This window comes from Agelaius phoeniceus, chromosome 6 (genome assembly GCF_051311805.1).
Source record: "Agelaius phoeniceus isolate bAgePho1 chromosome 6, bAgePho1.hap1, whole genome shotgun sequence".
Classification (NCBI taxonomy): Eukaryota; Metazoa; Chordata; class Aves; order Passeriformes; family Icteridae; genus Agelaius; species Agelaius phoeniceus.
Window position 1 is genome coordinate 980,703 of NC_135270.1, and position 18,037 is coordinate 998,739.

Consider the following 18,037-nt stretch of genomic DNA (forward strand, 5'->3'; position numbering starts at 1 on the left):
CAGAGGGGACTGACAAGCACAGAAATCTACTGCTGTAAGGATTTCAAAGCTCAGAAGGCCCAGCAAGCAGGATCACTTCTCCTGGTGAAGCATTCATGGTCTGTGGGTGATGTGCCCTGGTCCTGAGGAACCAGCTGGCTCCCAAGGCGAGAGCTCCATCCCTCGATACTGGGACTTGCTTTAGCAGAAGAAAGAGGTTAAAATTCATGTAAAACTCCATTTATCATGGTAATTAAAGATTGTGTATGAAACAGGGGCTACAACACATTAACTTACCTTCCTGAATAACTGGACCAAAAAAAAGTAATTTTCTCCTGCCCTTCCTGCCTTCAGGGGTTTTTAAAGCATTCGTCTTCTACAAAGGACTTATTTGTGTTCTAGGAACACCTGGATTAGATCCCAGGACTTCTAGTGCTGGTCAACTGACAGGCTAAGAGGCTAAAAAATGGCAAATAAAATTCTTCCCCATTTTTATCCTTGTTGGAAGACAATTCTCACAGTTAAAGACATAACATTAAAAATACACTGTTAATTTCCATGGGTAATTCAGTGATTAATTATGGCACCTCCAATATTTAAAACATGCAATGCCATGTTACTGAATTTCTTACCAGCCTAATCTGCTATACAGCAATTGTGCCTGGGAAAAACATGTTTCTCTTGCTTTTATCACAAGCAGCTAAGTATGGGAAAAGATAAAGCTCTGAAGTTCACAGCCTGCAAAGGGACGCACACAGCCATGGTCATTTCTTACAAACCTCACTCATGAGTGTGACAATCAAGTCTAAAACTTGCAGATTTCCACAGCCACCATCACGAAGAGGAAACAGGAGCTTGTGGAGAACCGCACCATACAATTTCTGCCATGTTTCCCATGAAGGACAACTTTTATGCCATAAAAAGCAAAACTGAATGCCAGCTTCCTTCATTGTTCTCTGGTACAATCTAAGATGGTAAAAAACAATCAGCCGAATGTGTACCTCAGATTTTGGGGATTCAGGATCTGTCGGTAACCGTGGTGACCTTGTTCAAGATCAAAACTTGCCACACTCAGCCACCACTTGTCTTACTCCTGGCATTACACCAAGCAGCATCAGAGCACACAAAGTCCCCAAAGCCTAAGACAAACACAGCAAAGGGAATAAAGCCCTTCCTCCTCCTAACTCAAGGCATGCAGCAGTTGGTCAGAGCTCACCACCACAGATGCAGCTAAGAAACAACAATCCACCCCCACCTTCCTTTTCCTTATACCTGTCTCTCAGAAAGGAAAACATCCCAAACACTCCTTCCCTTCCAATCAGCCAGAGGTGATTAATGACTCTACAGCAGCAGTCATCAGCCATCAAATAAAAAAGGTCTTATATTAATAAATTCCTCAATATAAGCTCGGTGACAAGGTGCAAAAGCCCTCTCCTTGCTCTTTTCTTTCAGGTAACATGGCAATGAAATGGAAATAAATGGACATGTCCCTTTCCTCTCATTCATCATAAAAGGAACTAGCTTGATATTATTTAAGAATGCCCTTCTGCCACTACACCCACTGTTTTTGAAACCAATAACCAGCAAAAATGTTTGAAATAATTCAGGATATATCATATTCAGTAATTGCATGAAAAAGCAAACAAAAATACCTCTTTTCTCTCAGGTGGCAAAACCAGCTCATGAAACAACTAATTAAAAAACCCCATTCAGTTTCTACTGGAAACTTTGATACTTAAATATCAAATCTTTTTTATATATATAGTCCCAGTACAGCTAGGCCTGTTCTTTTTTGCATTTAATCAAGTATGGAAAAAATAATAAAGCTTCATTCAAGAAATCAAATGAGCTAATTTTAAACTAGGAGAAGCTAGAAAACAAAGAAAGCTAATTTGGGGGGAAAAAATGCATTTTGCTCCAAAATTGTACACTACCAAAAGAGTACTTATTGTCTCAATATGGCAATGGCTTAAAGTCACAGGGACTACTGTCTAAATATTTAGTAACTGCATCACCAGTGTGACTGCAATTGTACACATGGATGTCAACCCCTAAAACCTAAAACTGCACACAAGCTCTGTAATTGCAGCTGCATGAAGAACCAAAACCCACTGACTGTGGTCGTGAACAGCAGAAATTTTCTCTGCCATTTAAAATGAGATCGGAAAGAGGCAAAACACACCGAACACACCAACCCAAGAGACTGTCAGTCTGAACTAGATTGAAATTTCAAAAACAGTGAAATCCATCTGGTATTCTCACACTTGATAAAGTCTTTGTAAACTTATTTCCACCAGTCCCTGACAAATCAGTCTTGTTTAAACCCTGATTTTTCCCTTTCAGACTGGCTTCAAGATCTTACCATGTCTTCCACAAAATGTGAAGCAATGTTAAGAGGAAATCCATATTAAGAGCCACAATTTAGCTCAGCATGACAATTACTCCTTTCTACACAGTTTGGCAGGAATATAGGCAAGTAGAATGCTTAAAAAATGGCACTTTATTGAGAGTGAGCATGATTGCTCCACTGATTGTACTGATTTGTTGACAGCCTTCAAGTACCTTCAAGCTAACACCACTTAGGATTTTCTGTAACCTTCACCAGTCACCTCAAGTACTGCACTTTACTATATTGAAAGATGCAGACTTCCATGCAGTACAAAGAAAAAACACATCAATGAATTTTTATGGAAATGCAAATGGATGCAGGCAGAAAACAAATACTAGAGACAATCATCTGTCACTGAAAAAAAGAGGACTTAAAATTGCACACATGCTGGAAAATTCAGCAGTCTACTGTCTGAAAAGGAGGGCAGTTTAGGCAAGCAAAGACACAAACACTAAACAAAACCAGGTCCCATTTACCCAAATGTTTCCCGTTCCACAATTTTAGAGTCAAGTCAAACAATACCAGCAGTTTAAACTGCATTTGGCTCCTCCAGTTAGCTTAAACCTTCTGGACTCAAGGATGCAAATATTACCAAGTAACAAAGACAACTCTTCAAGCGTTAATCTAAGATACTGGAGAGCAAACAGCTGCAGTTTTTGTGTCAAGAAAGCTCAACTACTTATTTTACATTAGTGAATTGGACTTATATCTGACACAAAAGTTGGCAAATGTCTTCTTTCCTATTTTTATAGGATTATGATCCAAACTAACGTTTACTATTGAGTACAGTTATATTCAACTACTCTTATTCTGCCATGAATGACTTCCAGGCAGTGAAGGGAACACCCAAATGGATTTCTTATGAAGTGGAGACACTCCTCCTGCCAAGCAAGGTGTCTGATCACACAGAGCCCCCGGCAGGATAATTGTCTAATATGGTAAATTATTCATTCTTTGTTTGATAGTTCTTGTAGGAAATATTTCCGTACTTTGTGCATTGGTGAAAGATTCCTGGCTAAAAGCCCTCGAGAATAAAATTAAGAAGTGCATGTGTACCAACAAGGCTTTATCATAGCAAAGGACCCCACTACCACAGGAAAAAGCCTTACTTGTCTTCTTTACAACTCTGTCAACAGAGAGGCTAATTAGTACTAATTATAACAACTGCTTTACAGCATACATTCAAACAGACACTACTCTGACCTTGCTGGTATTTAGCAGGGTTTCCTCTGTAACAGCAACTAAATGCTATTCACAAGATGTCAGCTTTCCTCTGCATTATACAGGCACACACTAAAAGGAGACCTTGACCTCTGAGCAAATGCTAAGGACCAGACACAAGTTAAAAAACCATGTTTGAGGAAGACCGAAGAAAAACACAAGTGGACTTGATTTAAAGGAGCATTGCTCATATTAAGAATCAAATCTTTCCTGGAGCAGGAAATGCTGAAGCCTTTTGCCTATCCAAGCACCTGGTAAAAGCCAAGCATCTCTTAAATCGGAGCACTTGGCTTTTGTAATGAGCAGCAAAACTCCACCCCGTTATGTTGCTCTTTCTCTGTTGATGCAAGCCCTGGAAGCTGCAAAGCAGAGAAGTATTGTTGCTGATATGATGTAAGCTACACATGAGCATTGATGTACACCCAGGCCTCATAAGGAATACGATTCCTCGATTCCTGGCTTGCCTGACTCATCATCCCAAGCAAACTGAGCATCTGAACAACCTCATTGAGACAGTATACCTGATATTGATATCTGATTTCCCAGATACCTGGGAGCTAGATCACACTTGGCAAATAGTTCCAAAGGTTTCAGCTCCTGACTTGCTATCACACTTGGCAAGGCCACCCACATCAAAGCTCAGAGGCACCACATTGTGTGACATCACAGTCACTTAAGCTTGCTTGTCTTGGTGCTGCCTTACACAGCCACCCAGCAGCAATTCAGACAGACTGCACTGCATTTTGTCCCTGAGACTGGCTGCAAACACGGCTGATCTACTTTCCCTTACTTCCCCATGCCTCTCGCTAAAAGCAGCCCACTAGTGCCTAGATGGCAACTTCCAACCAGGTCATATGAGAAAATACAGCCTTGGATAGAAAGCAGGTGAGTGTACACCAGGGGAGAGTAGCACTGAGTGAATGAGTCCCAAAATAGGATTACAGGATGACTTTTAGCCATCTGCATAAAGATGATTTACTGCACCCTACTGCGTCTCTCTCATTCTAAGGCAGCTCTTGTCACTTTACTCATGTTCATGCTCATGTGAGCACGCAGATTTTGACATATTATGACTCCTTGCTCAGCTGAAGCAGCTCAGTTCATGGCATTGTCAGTACACAAATCCCTCCTCTTCCACACACTGAAAATGCCAAAGCAAGGGATCGGTGGCATGCACCCACGGATGACACGCTTCAGTCCTGCAACATGAAAAACTGAGCAGGGAGGAAAAACTGAATGCCTGTACCTCTTGGGAATTTGGGAATCTCAGCAATTCATAAGGTCACTCTGCTGCATGGACTAAGGGATACTTGTTTACTTGCACACAAACAGTGACTGACTTGCTTTCTGTTCCATACACAAGAGATGTATTCACATTCTCCCAAGTTCTTACAGCACTTTGCTAGAGAGCATAAACATCTGGCTTGATCTCCCTCTCTGCCTTCCCCAGCTGAGACTTGTAGTCCTGGGACAGAGAGAGCACAGGTGCCAGTTTCTGTTCAGCAAGATGGGGACTCCCCTGATTGCCCAAAAAAATCAGAGGCAGTTTTAAACCAGAAGAAAGCCACACTGGAACAGTGGTATGAACTCCACAGTAAACAGTTTTTAAGCAGTACTGTGCTTCTCCATTATCTGATTAATAACTGCACAGTTAATGCTTTGAAAAAATATAAAAGCCGATCTCCCACTTACATAGATGACTGTAAATCCATGAATGTGTAACACACTGGTGTTACGCCTTATGAGAAACATAAGAGGTTAAAGGTCTATCTCAACATGCCATCCTGAATCTGAAATTGATTGTCCTCTAACTTCATTATTTCCAGAGGAATGGGATGATTATGATTATCCTGTTGGACTACGACTCCAGGACGATAATTAACATTACAGTTACAATGCATTATAATTCACCAATATTACAAGTCTCTGGAAGGAGGACAAGCATATTTGGGTTTTCATCTGGAAAACTGTAATTCTTTTCTTTCTCCCATTTTTTGCCAGTCTCAAGCACTTCTATTCTACAACCCAACACAGCAATAATTTTCTAATATGCTAAAAAATGTGACAACAAATAAAATTGCTTAACAGAAAGATCTGGTGAGCTTCTCGAGCTGAACTCAAAATATTCCTATACATTCCCCAAAGAAACTCACGGTATTCAGTGAACTTCCAGTTCCTGCATTTTTCCTAACTGAAAGGTAGCACCCAAGAAAAAATCCTTTAACACACTTGGAATTATGTTCTTGTATCTTTGGTTCCTGTGATCTCCAAGGTGTTTAAACAAAGACAGAACACTGGAAAAGAGTACAGCACTCTGTTTTCACCTATACTACCAGCATTTTTTGTTCTTTGAAGAGCAGGTGTGGTGTCCTCCTTTGGATACTTTTCCTCTGTTGCAGCACACAGCCACAACACACAGAGAACCAGCACACAATTTCAGAAAGCTCCAAGCACTCACCCACCCAGAGTAACACCAACCTCATCAGAAGGCTTCAGGCATCAGCCCATAGAGCATAACATGGTGTCTCTTCAGAAGGCTGCAAGGACCTGCCCCTCTTGCTCCCCCAAGCCAGCCTTTTATGCCCTCCTGTTGATGCACAGCACCTGTGCACCCTCTGCTCCCCGGGTCATTGCTCAGTGCCCCTGGGCACTCCCTGGCTCATTTACCCTCAATGCTGCTCACCTGCCTGGCACAGCTGCAGCCCATTGGGGATGAGGCTCCAGCCCCACTCCCAATTAGCACAAGCTGTGCTCCTACATCCCTTAAGTTGGATATTCAGCATCTCAGGACTGCTTGGCAAGCCTGACTTACTCATCTGTGCGAAAAGACATTTTTTAAACATCTACCATAACGAAAAACAAAAAAATCATCTTGCTGCACATGATGCTACAATGCTTGTGACATGCTGGTAGGATTTCAGGTTACTTTCCCAGTGAAAATTGTCCAGCTGAATGCTGTTCAGCTGCCTGACTGAATGAGTTTCTATCAGGATACCAGCAAGTTGTAATTTTGCATGTGAGGTGGCTTTGAAGTCTGAAAACACATGCACCGCTTTTTTTAAATATTGACTTCCCAAGATGGGCGGAAAATAATTTCTTATGTAGCCATACTGCCATTAGTCTTCTTGTAATTTCTATTCATCACTTTAAAAAGTAGCATAGTACTTAGTAAAACAGATTTTGATGCAAGCAGCACAAAGAGAGAAAATTTGGGTAAAACAGTATGGAGCCTCAGGAAAGACCTGCAAAGCTGACTCTGATAGTGCTATTCTCTAATACAGCACTTCTGAACCCAATTATATTTGGCCCTTAGTATGCAGGTGAGGGGAGAGAGGCATTTTCTTAAATAGTTCCAGGTCTTCCTCGTGCTCCCAATTCCATAAGCCCCTTACTGGTAACAACCAGTGAGGTGCAGAATGTTATTTCATGTGACAGTTCTTCAGCTGAGACAACACAGTTCAGCTTGTAAAATCTGAATGAAGTATTGAGGCTCATCTGGCCATCCAAAACAGAAACAGGGGATAACACAAGCCATTTCAGCAAAACAATCACATCAGAAGTCAACTCTGGCACAGCTACAGCAATTAAAAACAGGGGCAAGCAGAAAACAGACCTTGGCTCACATTCACAAGGGCACTCACCTTAAAAATAGTAGTCATAATAGCTAGAAAACGATAGACTTAACAGCATGCTCTGGAGATAAGATTAATAACATTTAAAAACCAAAGAGCAGTAGTTATAGTTGCTCAAAGGCTCAGCAAAACTTGGGCTGTGTATTTAAGGTACTCAGAAGCAAAATGCACATGAGCATGAAGAGCAGCAGGTGACTGTAAATCCAAAAGATTAAAAACAACAAAACAGAACCATCTTCTTACCTTGCCATATTTTGCCAAGAGCTGGATGTTGAGGCCTCCACCGGCTCCTATCCTCCCACATCTGTTAACCTGAATTCCTGACACACAACAGTGGTGCTCACAAGCCAGCACCCAAATTGCCACACACTTCTTTTTGTCATCTCAGAGTTCATTTACCTAAATTTCAAGATCTTGGCCAATAGTCTGTACCAGCTCTAAGGTATGACTTGAAAGCCACAACATTGTCTTTCTGTTAAAAGACTTGTATGGATACAGTGAGGGGGGAAAACACCAAGAGAACTTTACCTATTCTGAATGCTCCATAAGAGCAAGTTTTCATCATTAAGACATCCTGCTACAAGCAAGCCTATCACTTGGTTATTATGTGCCTTGAGATAATAGTTGATTATTTTTGTATAGGTGGGGTGTTCTTGTTCAAGCGTTCAGTTGACAGTGCCTCAGTCTGCTTAGAAACACTCACTGGCACTACCTCCAAAAGCACCAGATACATCAGCAGGGTGCCATCTGTGAGCTCTTGGCTTTTCTTTTTCCATGGCTACAGACTTAGGGTAGCAAATGGGTTTGTTCAGAGATGGACAAGAACTGACTGAGAACCTCCTAAATGTCAGTGAGCTCACCAAGCCAACAGGAGCACACCCAGCTCTGTTGGACAGGCTGTGACCGAGTCACAGTGCAAAGGATTTCAAGTATTAAGTTCCAGTGTCGTTGTGTCCATCCAGTAATTTCAATATATTATTCAGTAATGGATGATGTTCAAAAATATCTCATGCTGTTAAGCTTTCAATATTTCCTTCAGTCCCTGAAATTATAAAATAGCTAGAGAGTTTCACAAAGAGAAAGATATTTTCCTTTTCAAAAAAAGCACAAAAAGGTGCCAAACTTTAGGATTTCCTAACAAAAAAAACCCAAACTTTTAGAATTGGAAAATAAAGTTGGAAATAAAAACATAGAATTGCCATTAAAGCAGTAATAGAGGACTCTACAAAAAGTTAACCAAGAACAGATGAATAACAACTAATACTTGAATTGTGCACTTCAGAAAACTATTCAGTAATTACCAACAAAACCAAGAGGCGTCCTATAGGGAGCTGATTTACCCATGAAATTGAGTCAAAGAGAATAAAGAAAGGCCTTCAGTACCTCAAATCCCTTCTCCAAGGCAATCATAGTGATGGAAAGCCCAAGCCATAAATTGATGATGCACAGTTGAGGGACGCTGCAATTACAGCTGAATTTGCTTTGTATCAGGCTCATTACAAACATAAGGATGAAAATTAGTTTCCACTCGGTAGTAATTGCATTTTGTTGACATCTGATTAGCCATGGTTGCCTTAAATGCTGACAAGGCCACTAATAAGGGGGGAAATAATGAATTAGGCAATTTAGAACATTTTTGAGTCAATAAGTCTTTAGAGTAATTGCCCTCTACAACACCATTTTAAGACAGTTAATGTGGCATATTTTTATTAAAAATATATCTTTAGTAATGTAAAAATATATCTTTAGTAATGTAAAAATATGAAGAATTTTTCAATCAAGGAAATACAGTCAGTAAAAGGCTGACCAGATAATACTGTTAAGGCAAAAAAATGGACACAGTACTACACGAACTTAATCAAATACCTGCTAGAACAGCTTAACACTGGCACAAAAAACTCTGACTGTTACTTATTCCTACAAAATATCACCTTAAAAAAATTAAAGAGGGGAGCTAACAAAGGACTTTTAGAGCAAATGACACTAGGTTGTAGTTACCACTGCAGTGAAAAGGGATCCTGATTTCAATGGCAACTCAAAGCAGTAACATTTTTATCTATCCATGAAATAGCCTTCTTCATGAGTACAGTAGAATTCCATAAACAATGTCTCACTAACTCTTTTTACAGTTAAATAGCTATGAAATCATAGCTTCACTGAAATTACTATAGGACATAAGACTATGGTTTCTATTGGTGATCAGAGTAGGTAATTACAGAGCTAACATTATTACCAAGTCATCTGAACATAAAGAACACAACAAGAAAGGAAAGACTGGAAGTACCTGTGAGGAATAAATTAGTCATGTAAAAAACCAACACTATCAGACTACTTGTGCCACTGACTCACACCTGCTGACCTCAAGCAAGTTTTGTGTCTGTTTTTAAATCAGGGTTTTGTGGGGATCACACCCATGACTGTTTCTACGGTTCCACAAAGATTCTGGTTTCTGCTGATGCTTTCCATAGCCAGGTTCCAGCTGATGTACATCCAGCAGCAGAGCACACAAATCTTCCTGCCTTAGCTCTACTCTGAAATACAAACCCACTCCCTTCTGCTTGGATTTTTATTGGACAGATTCCTTTACTGTGTCAAATTCCATCAGCCACTGTGAGTCATGACCAAAGTCCATGTGACTGCTTGAATAAAGCCCTACAGGTGAAGGTTTCCTGAGGCTGAGAGGCCTCCAGCTGCTGAAAAGGACTCCAGTGATGAGCTGTTAGGAATTACTTACCTGGAATGAGCTCCTGTGTTCAGATCACATTCAGCACTTGGGCATTTGTCAAATCTTTGATTATTAATAGGGTCAGAATTTCATTCCAAATATAACCAGGGAATTTGTGCCTCGGGCTTTGGCAGAACAAGATTTTACACGCTGAATTTAAAGGCAAAGGCTCACATGATGTTAATCAGAGCAAACCTGAATGAGAAAGAAGCCTGAAAATAAGCTTGGCCCACGTGCAAGTTCCCCTGGGGGTTTCCTGTGCAAGTGATTAATATTTGCCTACTCACATGGAAAAAACACTGTTAGAAACCACTTTTCCCTTGCTCCAGTCAGAAAACGAGAACTGAAATCAAAGTGTATTAGTCACAATAAAATATTAATGCTCTGGATTTCTTATGCTAGCTTTTGCAACACTGCATTATTAATGACACCCAATTGTAGGGGAGACTGCTGCAGGAAAGGCTAATTTTACTACACATTTTATCTTTTTAACTATAAACTTGTTTCTTGTGAACCCCACCAGGATCCTAGGAGAATTTCATCAGGTCTTCCAACATTCAGTTGTTAGTATGGATTTAAAATTATTCACAGGAGCCAGTAACTCACGAAAATATGGGGACACATGTCCATTTTTTGTTATAATTTTCTTCTGTGGTAGAAAGAACAATTTATTTTAAATTGTTCTTGCACAGACTGCATTCAAAGAGTGCCATATCCAGTCTAATTTTTTTGCCATAGCAAGAAATCACTCACAATTAGTATTGCCAATATGTAGGCACACATCTGTGATTCAGGCTGGGGTGGGCAGCATTCAACTACTCCAAGTTGCTGCAGCAGATCCTGAAAGCCAAAGATCACCAGAGCAGGAGGTCACATCCTTCCCATCAGATCCAAAGGGACTGGCAGATCACAGAGGAGCTCCTTTACCCCACCTGTGCTCTCTAGGGACCGTCAGCTTCTTTCAGTGGCACAGCAACACAGAGAGCACCTGAAAAGCACTATCATATTTATGTCAGGAAAGGACTGTATTAGCCAAGAATGGGGCCACTGAGCTGCAATTAAGACAGATTCCAAATCAGATAAACTTTACTCTCAGATAGGAGATTTTCATGAGAGCCTCAAAGCCTCCATCCCCAGTCTGGAGCCCCCTCTTGACTGTAAATTAGCATATTCCTCCTTTTAAAAGAGGAGGCCTCTCCCAGAGCAAAATCCACATTCTTCTATAGGATACAAAATAAATCTTCTGAGGCACTTCAGCAACCTTACAGCCACCTCAGTAACTCTGTCTCCTCACTACAACCTGGGCACAGTAAGGTTGGTCAATTCCTCAGCAAACAACAGCTTCAGACATCTGTGACTGGGAAGAACAGAACACAGGAAATAGATCCAGGGAAATAACGGCACAAACAGCCCTGCAAAGCCAGGGAAATGAAGAAGGTACCATATTGTAATGAGTCTTGTTCATTGCAGATCACTCAATTTTTACTGGCATTTTACCATTCTCTGATGTGTGGAATAACTAGCAACAGTTGTAGATGGATGTTCAATTTCAGCAGAAATACAAACTTGTTCAACAGAATCTGACTTGTTTCATTACACAGATTAATAATGGCTCTTTTCTGCCATGTGCTGTGAAGGATTGTTAATAAACAACTCCCTGTTTAGTTCAGATTGTTCCAAGAAAAAGAATAAATTGACTCAGCTATTCTTAACCCAGTGGATTCATGAGCCACATCTCAGTTACTGCTGGCTGCTTTTCTCTTTCCAGTGTTACAGTCACAGTTGTGGGGCACTTAGGTATAAAACAGAGCACTTAGTTCTCCCTAATTGGAAACTTCAGTCACTTCAACAGAAATTTCTCTGCTTGCTGAGAATGGCAACAGCCATGTACCCTGTTCTAATGTCAGCCTCTGGGTTCCTTGGTCCTACAGTGGTTTTGCTTTCCCCCATGGCACTTTCACAACACAAAAACTGCTCCTAAGTACTAAATGATACACCATGGCTCTTGTCATTCAAGGGATGCAATACACTGAGCACCACAATAATGATCTCTATTAAGTAGCATCAAAGCACAACGGGCAAACCCACGTCAAGTAGAAATTACAGCATCCACGATAAAGCTGTTGGTTTTACCCCCATTATCCAATGCATTATTCCTTCCTAATAAGAACGTCCACAAGAAAAACCCCGCTACCTATTACACTTATAACTGGTTCCTAAATATTGACATTATTAATGGCAATCAAGTTAAAGAGAAATCATACACATTTGTGTTATTAAACCCTAGCACATCTATAAGCCTAATGTAAAGATACCTAGATTGAATAAAAAACCAGGAGTTCTAAGAGAAAAAAAAACAAAACAGAACAAAACTGAAAATAAAATCTGTCTTTTTTTAAATGAGAAAAAGACGGAAGGAATCAGGCAAAGGATGTATGAATAATATTGTCCTTGAAGTACATTTAAAATTTGCCTATTATTCCTAAAAGAAACAAGTTTCAGGGCCTTATGCCAACCTTGCTTTTAACCATGAAAAAGCTTTATTATTTAGACATTCTAGCATTTTTGGCTTTGTTGAAGGAAAATACCCAACAGCAGTAAGCAATTATGCAGAGGCATTTGCACTGTAGAAGCTTAAGGTTTATTATGCTTTCAGATTAATTAAATAATGCCCCTGTATTGAGCTAACCAATTCCTTTAAAAGTTTGCATTTCACATTTAATCTAGTCCCATAATTTGTGATAGTCTGGTGTATTACACCAGGGCTGAAAGAGTGTGCAATTAATTGAAAGCAAGATTTTTATGCATGAGATAACTACAGCGCTACCAGCCAGCACCACAATGTGGGCAAGAATAGATGAACCCATTTTTTATTTTTAGTGTTTTTATTTTACACAACTCTTTGCTATTCCTAGGTAAACCTAAAAAATACAAGACTGCCATGCCTACGTGAATTTAGACCTTGGATCCTTGCTGTCTCTGAGGAGAGCCCGTGTGCAATTTGATCCAAGTGTGTCAATGTTGTTTTAAGATCTGTACCCATCCTTTCTGTCCAACACAGTGACCTGCTGGAACAGCAAGGACACTCCCCATCTTAGTGGGATGAGAAAAAGGTTCAGAGTCTCTGCTTCCTTTTCCTTCCTGCCAGGCTCAGCCAAAACAGCTCAGCTGAGCTGTGCAAAGATGCCTGCTCCAGGGAAAAGGTGGCAAAGCCAGGACAGCTCAGATTAGGTAATAAAATAAGATTGGAATAATAAATAATTGCCATGAAAGACAAGAAAATATTTCATTCTGTGTTTTAGTCATGGGCAAAACAGAATATAGGTCCTGCCACACATCCATCAGCCAGAAGAAAAATACAAGCAACTGATTTAGATTCTGTTCTATAACTTATTTTCTCAGCAATCAGACTTTTTTTTTCTATTTACTCAATAGAGAACATAGCCACTAAAGCATTTTTTTCCAGTATCAACCTGAAAGGGACTATCTACTGGTTTATACAAATGCAATAAACACTGCTTTAATACTTAACTTTTCCTGTCTTCTCTCCTTGAACTTAGGAGAATTCCAACAGGTAGAAATTCAGCCCTATTTGATGTTGCCAAAACAAGGTCTGCAACACAACATCAAGCTCACATTGTGTGCACAGACATGATCATCCCTCTACCTAAAACTTCAGCTGAGAAACGGTGCTAAACTGGCAACACACTTGCATCCTTCTCAGGATGGAGCTGTAATGAATATGCAGCTTTAATGAATGGCAGGACAGAACAGAAACATAAACATGAAGGATTTTATACTCCTCATGGTCTACTCCAGGCTTAAAAATCACTCACCACAAATCAGGATGATGTAACGGATTTCTCCTAAAACCTTTTACGTGAAGAAAACGAGCTGATTTCCATTACTGACCTGCCAGTCCCCATTTCTGCAGCAGACAAACCAGAGAGGTCTGGGTTTGCTTTAATGTACCTGAATAACTCTAAATTGATTTACAGTGAGGCACAAATGGGTCAACACCATAAATGGGTAAACAGCCAGTATTCACTAGAGCTACAGATTTAGAAAGACCAACAAGTCTTATAAATGCACACTCCCTTTCTGAGAGGCACAATCAAGCCTGACACAAATCTTACCAAGCACCACAGGTTGACTGCACTCCATCACACAGCCAAGACAAGGAAATCTGGCGTTCCAGACAAGGGTTTTGCACTCACAGCCTGGAGTTAAACACCCAGCTTGGTACTGGGGTTTGGGCTCCCAAATCTGGCACCTTCACAAAGAGAATAACCAATGCAGTAACTGCTGAATGAGCTGAGAACAAGCCTCTGACCTGGGGGGCCAGCTGTGCCTCCTGCCCACCTCCAGTCTCAGAGCCCACCATTTCCAGCAAGTTCCAAGCAGCTTATAGATAAGTAAAACATGGCTGTGGGAGCTAGTTAAGCGTTTGAAAAACTGTAGGAACATAAAATTCAAAGGACCTTGATTGCATACCCAGATCTCTGTGATCACACCTATGTACAGTAGACATGGAAATGCCCCTTGACAGAGAAGTAACACTGTAACACCAGGAACAGTGGCTAAACACAGCAACATTTTTATCTGTTACTCTGTATTAACTTTGGAGCTGAGCAACAAAGAAACAAAAACAAAGCTCTCCTTCCAGGCCCTTACCCGCAAGTGGTGAAGTTGGCACCTACCTGAGACATTTTACAGGAACACTGAGGATTTACTGCTGTTAAACACACAAAAAAAACCCACAGCATGAGTAAGGCAAGGAAACACAGGACACACTTTCAGTCAAGCACGGGGGTCAAACCTCAGCTGTTCTGAACCTCATGAGACAAACACACTACTTTTTGTGCTTTTCTTGAAAACTGCGGGCCAGCAGAGGCTGTAAAAGGTGCCTAGAATAGGCACAAAGCAGGCTTCTCCTGAAAAGCCAAATGAGCTGTTTGAAAGCAGGCACTCTGAAATGAGAGAATAGGCACCATTACCTTCCATACAGATTCACATCTCCACTTAAACAAAACAAATAACTCTAGCAAAGAATGGACCATGCTTGTTTGTCTCACTTTTATTAGCACTAATTAAGCCCATTTGTTAAAAATGCTACAACAGACAAAAGCATACGGAAAAACTGAGGGATACTAATCTAGCATAGGAGCCAAATATCCTGGCAATATTCGCTGAGCTTTATACTAAAAGCTTGATCTAATCAGAACAAAATACAAGTCATGTCAAATATTGGCAGCTTCCCTAAACCCTTAAGGGAACACAACTCTATAAAAACAATGTAATAAGAGTATTAACACTGAATACTTTCTGGTTGATGACATAAGAGCCATTTACACACGCACATGTGGTGTTCACATCTGAAACTTTCCTTCCTGAAGTCATTAACACTATCACATACAAGATTTCCTGCGTGCAAGGAAGTTACTTGCACACCATTTGATGCTTGTTCTCAACCCACACTTTCTCCTTTCAACCAACTCTCCTAATCTCTCCTTCTAACATGACTTCATTTTATTCAGATTAATAAATGTCAGCAAATAAAATGCTTGTATCCACCACTTACAGCTTGCTTTTGTAGAAAGTAAACCATACTGGAGATGGCCTTTCTCACACCTCTTTGCTGATGCTACTACTTGAACCCTGGGAGGATCAAGGACTACCCCTGGAAGGCTGCCAGCAGCAACTACAACAATTATTCCCAGGCAAATAATGCCTTGGTAAGTCAGTTCCAGGGAGAATGTACCAGCAATTAACATGTTTGGACCCCCTTTCAAAACAAACTAACAAAAAAACCCCAAACAAAACACAGACACACGCACACTTGTCTCTGCTGAATGCTAACCACCAGATGGAACAGCAATGAAAACATAACCCAAAAGTCATAAAAACAACATCATACAGCCGTCTAAGAGCCATGCATGCTACAGAAATAATACACATCTACCAGCAGGGCAAGCAAATCTTCTTCCTTCTAATGGCCTGTATTTGCCATTCAAATATTAAATAATAAAAGGTAAGGCAGTTCTGCATTTCATAGCTGTAATAGTCTAAGTACATGTCTTCAATAAAGCAGCAGCCAGAGCTCAAATAACAACCTGAAACAGCACTATTTTACCAAAAGACTTCGGTAAAGCCACAGGGCTGCTAGTTTTATAATCAAATTTCATTTCCCAGCAATAATTTTAATAGCTACTTTAAACCCACCCCCTTAAGGCAATGTGGGGGTCTGATACAACCAAAGTCGTGGACTCACTTTCTTCTATGAAAGAAAAAAGCTTTACTAGTAGCTCTTTTTTTTTTATTAACACCCTGCCGGTTAGTTTGTTAAGTATATGAGATAAGTGAAACAATTATCCCTCACACATCAGGTCCACAAGCAGGGTTAACCCTCACCTCCCTGAAAGTGCTCAGCAGAGTATTTTTGCCAGCCTCGGAGACTGACAAGCATAAATGTATGTATACATGTACAGCATATACAGATATATATACAAGTACTTGAAAAATAATAGGCATATATATAAAACCACAAGCAGAAAGGAAAGTATTACCTCACACCTCACCCCGCGCCACAGCCAAAAGCAAAGGAGCCGCAAGGGGAAGCAGCACGGGCGGGCCGTAAACACCCCCTCAGAGACGTTCTCCTCTTAAAACACGAAACATAACTTTCCTGAGAAACAGGACGGAAGAAGCACTTGCCAGCCGCACGCGTTCCCAGCGAACAAAGACCCACCAAGCTGCCGGAGCCCGCCAGCACCTTCCGGCAGGCGTGAGGAACGGGGCCCCAGCCACACCCTCACAGTCGAGCAGCACTGAGCAAAGGAGCTAAAAAGCCTCTAAAAGGGACGGAACGCCGCCCGCTCACAGCTGCCGCCCACCCCCGCAGAAATCCTCAAAAGAACGAGGAACAGCTGCGCCGCACAGCTCCCCACCCTGCTGAGGATTTCTGAGGGCGGGCACCCGTGAGGGGAGGGCTCTTCCCGCCCTCAGAGGCCTGAAAACGGGCAGGAAGCCGTGAGGGGGCAGCGTTTCCGCCCTCAGCCTCGCCTCCGGGTCGGCGAACAGATGGACACGGACCGGCGGAGACTTCCGGGTGTCTGCGCATGGCAAGTTAATTTTTTTTTGTATCTTTTTGTACATTTTTTTTTTTCTGTGTGTTTGGATTTTTGTTTTGGTTTGTTTTTGAGTTTGGCCCCCAAAGCCTCCTCAGAGCCCTGCGGGGGGAGCCGGGTCCGTCCTGACGGAGGTGAGGGTGAACCAACCCTTCCGTGGGGTGCCTCCCTCAGACCCCAAACCAAAATAAAACACCCTCAGAAAGCCTTGTTAAACACAACGAACAGAACGGCCTTTCAGGTGTTCTTAGAATATTTCAGGAGAATCTTTTCCAATATTTCTCAAATATAAGAACTGTTCCTCAAATGGTAGAAGGCCAATCAGCACAAAAAAGTGGTTTAAAACCAAGCTGGCGTCACTAGATTCTCAGTCTAAGTAAGCTCTGAGAAAATATAAAGAGAGTGATAACAATGATTTGCATTGCTTGTGCAAAGTCCGCTAGAACAAGTGTGAATGGGTTTCTTTGTTGTAGAAAACTGTTGAAATGGAACAGAGAAATACCATGGCAGCATTGGTGTGGAACTTAGGAAAGAAATGGGTTGATTTATAGAATGTGTGCAGGTGTTTATTCTGTGGGGTGTTTCGTAAAGCAAGTTATATTTATAAAGCATGAATTTTATTTTAAAAACTTGAAGAAATGGGGAAAAGCAGAAACTGACAATCCGCTTTAAATCTAACGTAGCATCTCCAACACCAAATGCTATCTTATGCAATGTTTGCTTTCCTAAGTAATTTAACCAATACATTTTGACACGTGCTGTCTATTATCCATCTCCTGCACGTTTAATGACTGCTCTATAGTTAGAAGTCTGGAGGATTCTAGGAAATTTCTTCTACATGGTTTACGAATCATCTTACTTAAACCCCAATTGTCCCCATTTTCAGTCTGAACCTGCAGCAGTCTGTGGCAGTTTCATGGCAGAGTTGCTTTGTTGCAGTCTCACAGGCTCTCATCTTTAGTAA

At 41.0% G+C, this 18,037-nt stretch overlaps 1 long non-coding RNA gene across 2 annotated transcripts in view; it reads right to left on the reverse strand.

The window, feature by feature from the left end:
* LOC143694278 (uncharacterized) overlaps positions 1-16,847 on the reverse strand; it is a 53,102-nt gene extending 36,255 nt beyond the window's left edge. The window contains exons 1-2 of one of the 2 annotated variants that reach the window (XR_013182626.1): positions 16,695-16,838; positions 16,513-16,607 (exon numbers count right to left, since the gene is read on the reverse strand). This is a non-coding gene — a long non-coding RNA (uncharacterized LOC143694278). Of the gene's footprint in view, positions 1-16,512 lie in introns of both variants that reach the window. The other variant, XR_013182624.1, reaches the window with a different exon arrangement.
* Positions 16,848-18,037: the final 1,190 nt, after the last annotated feature.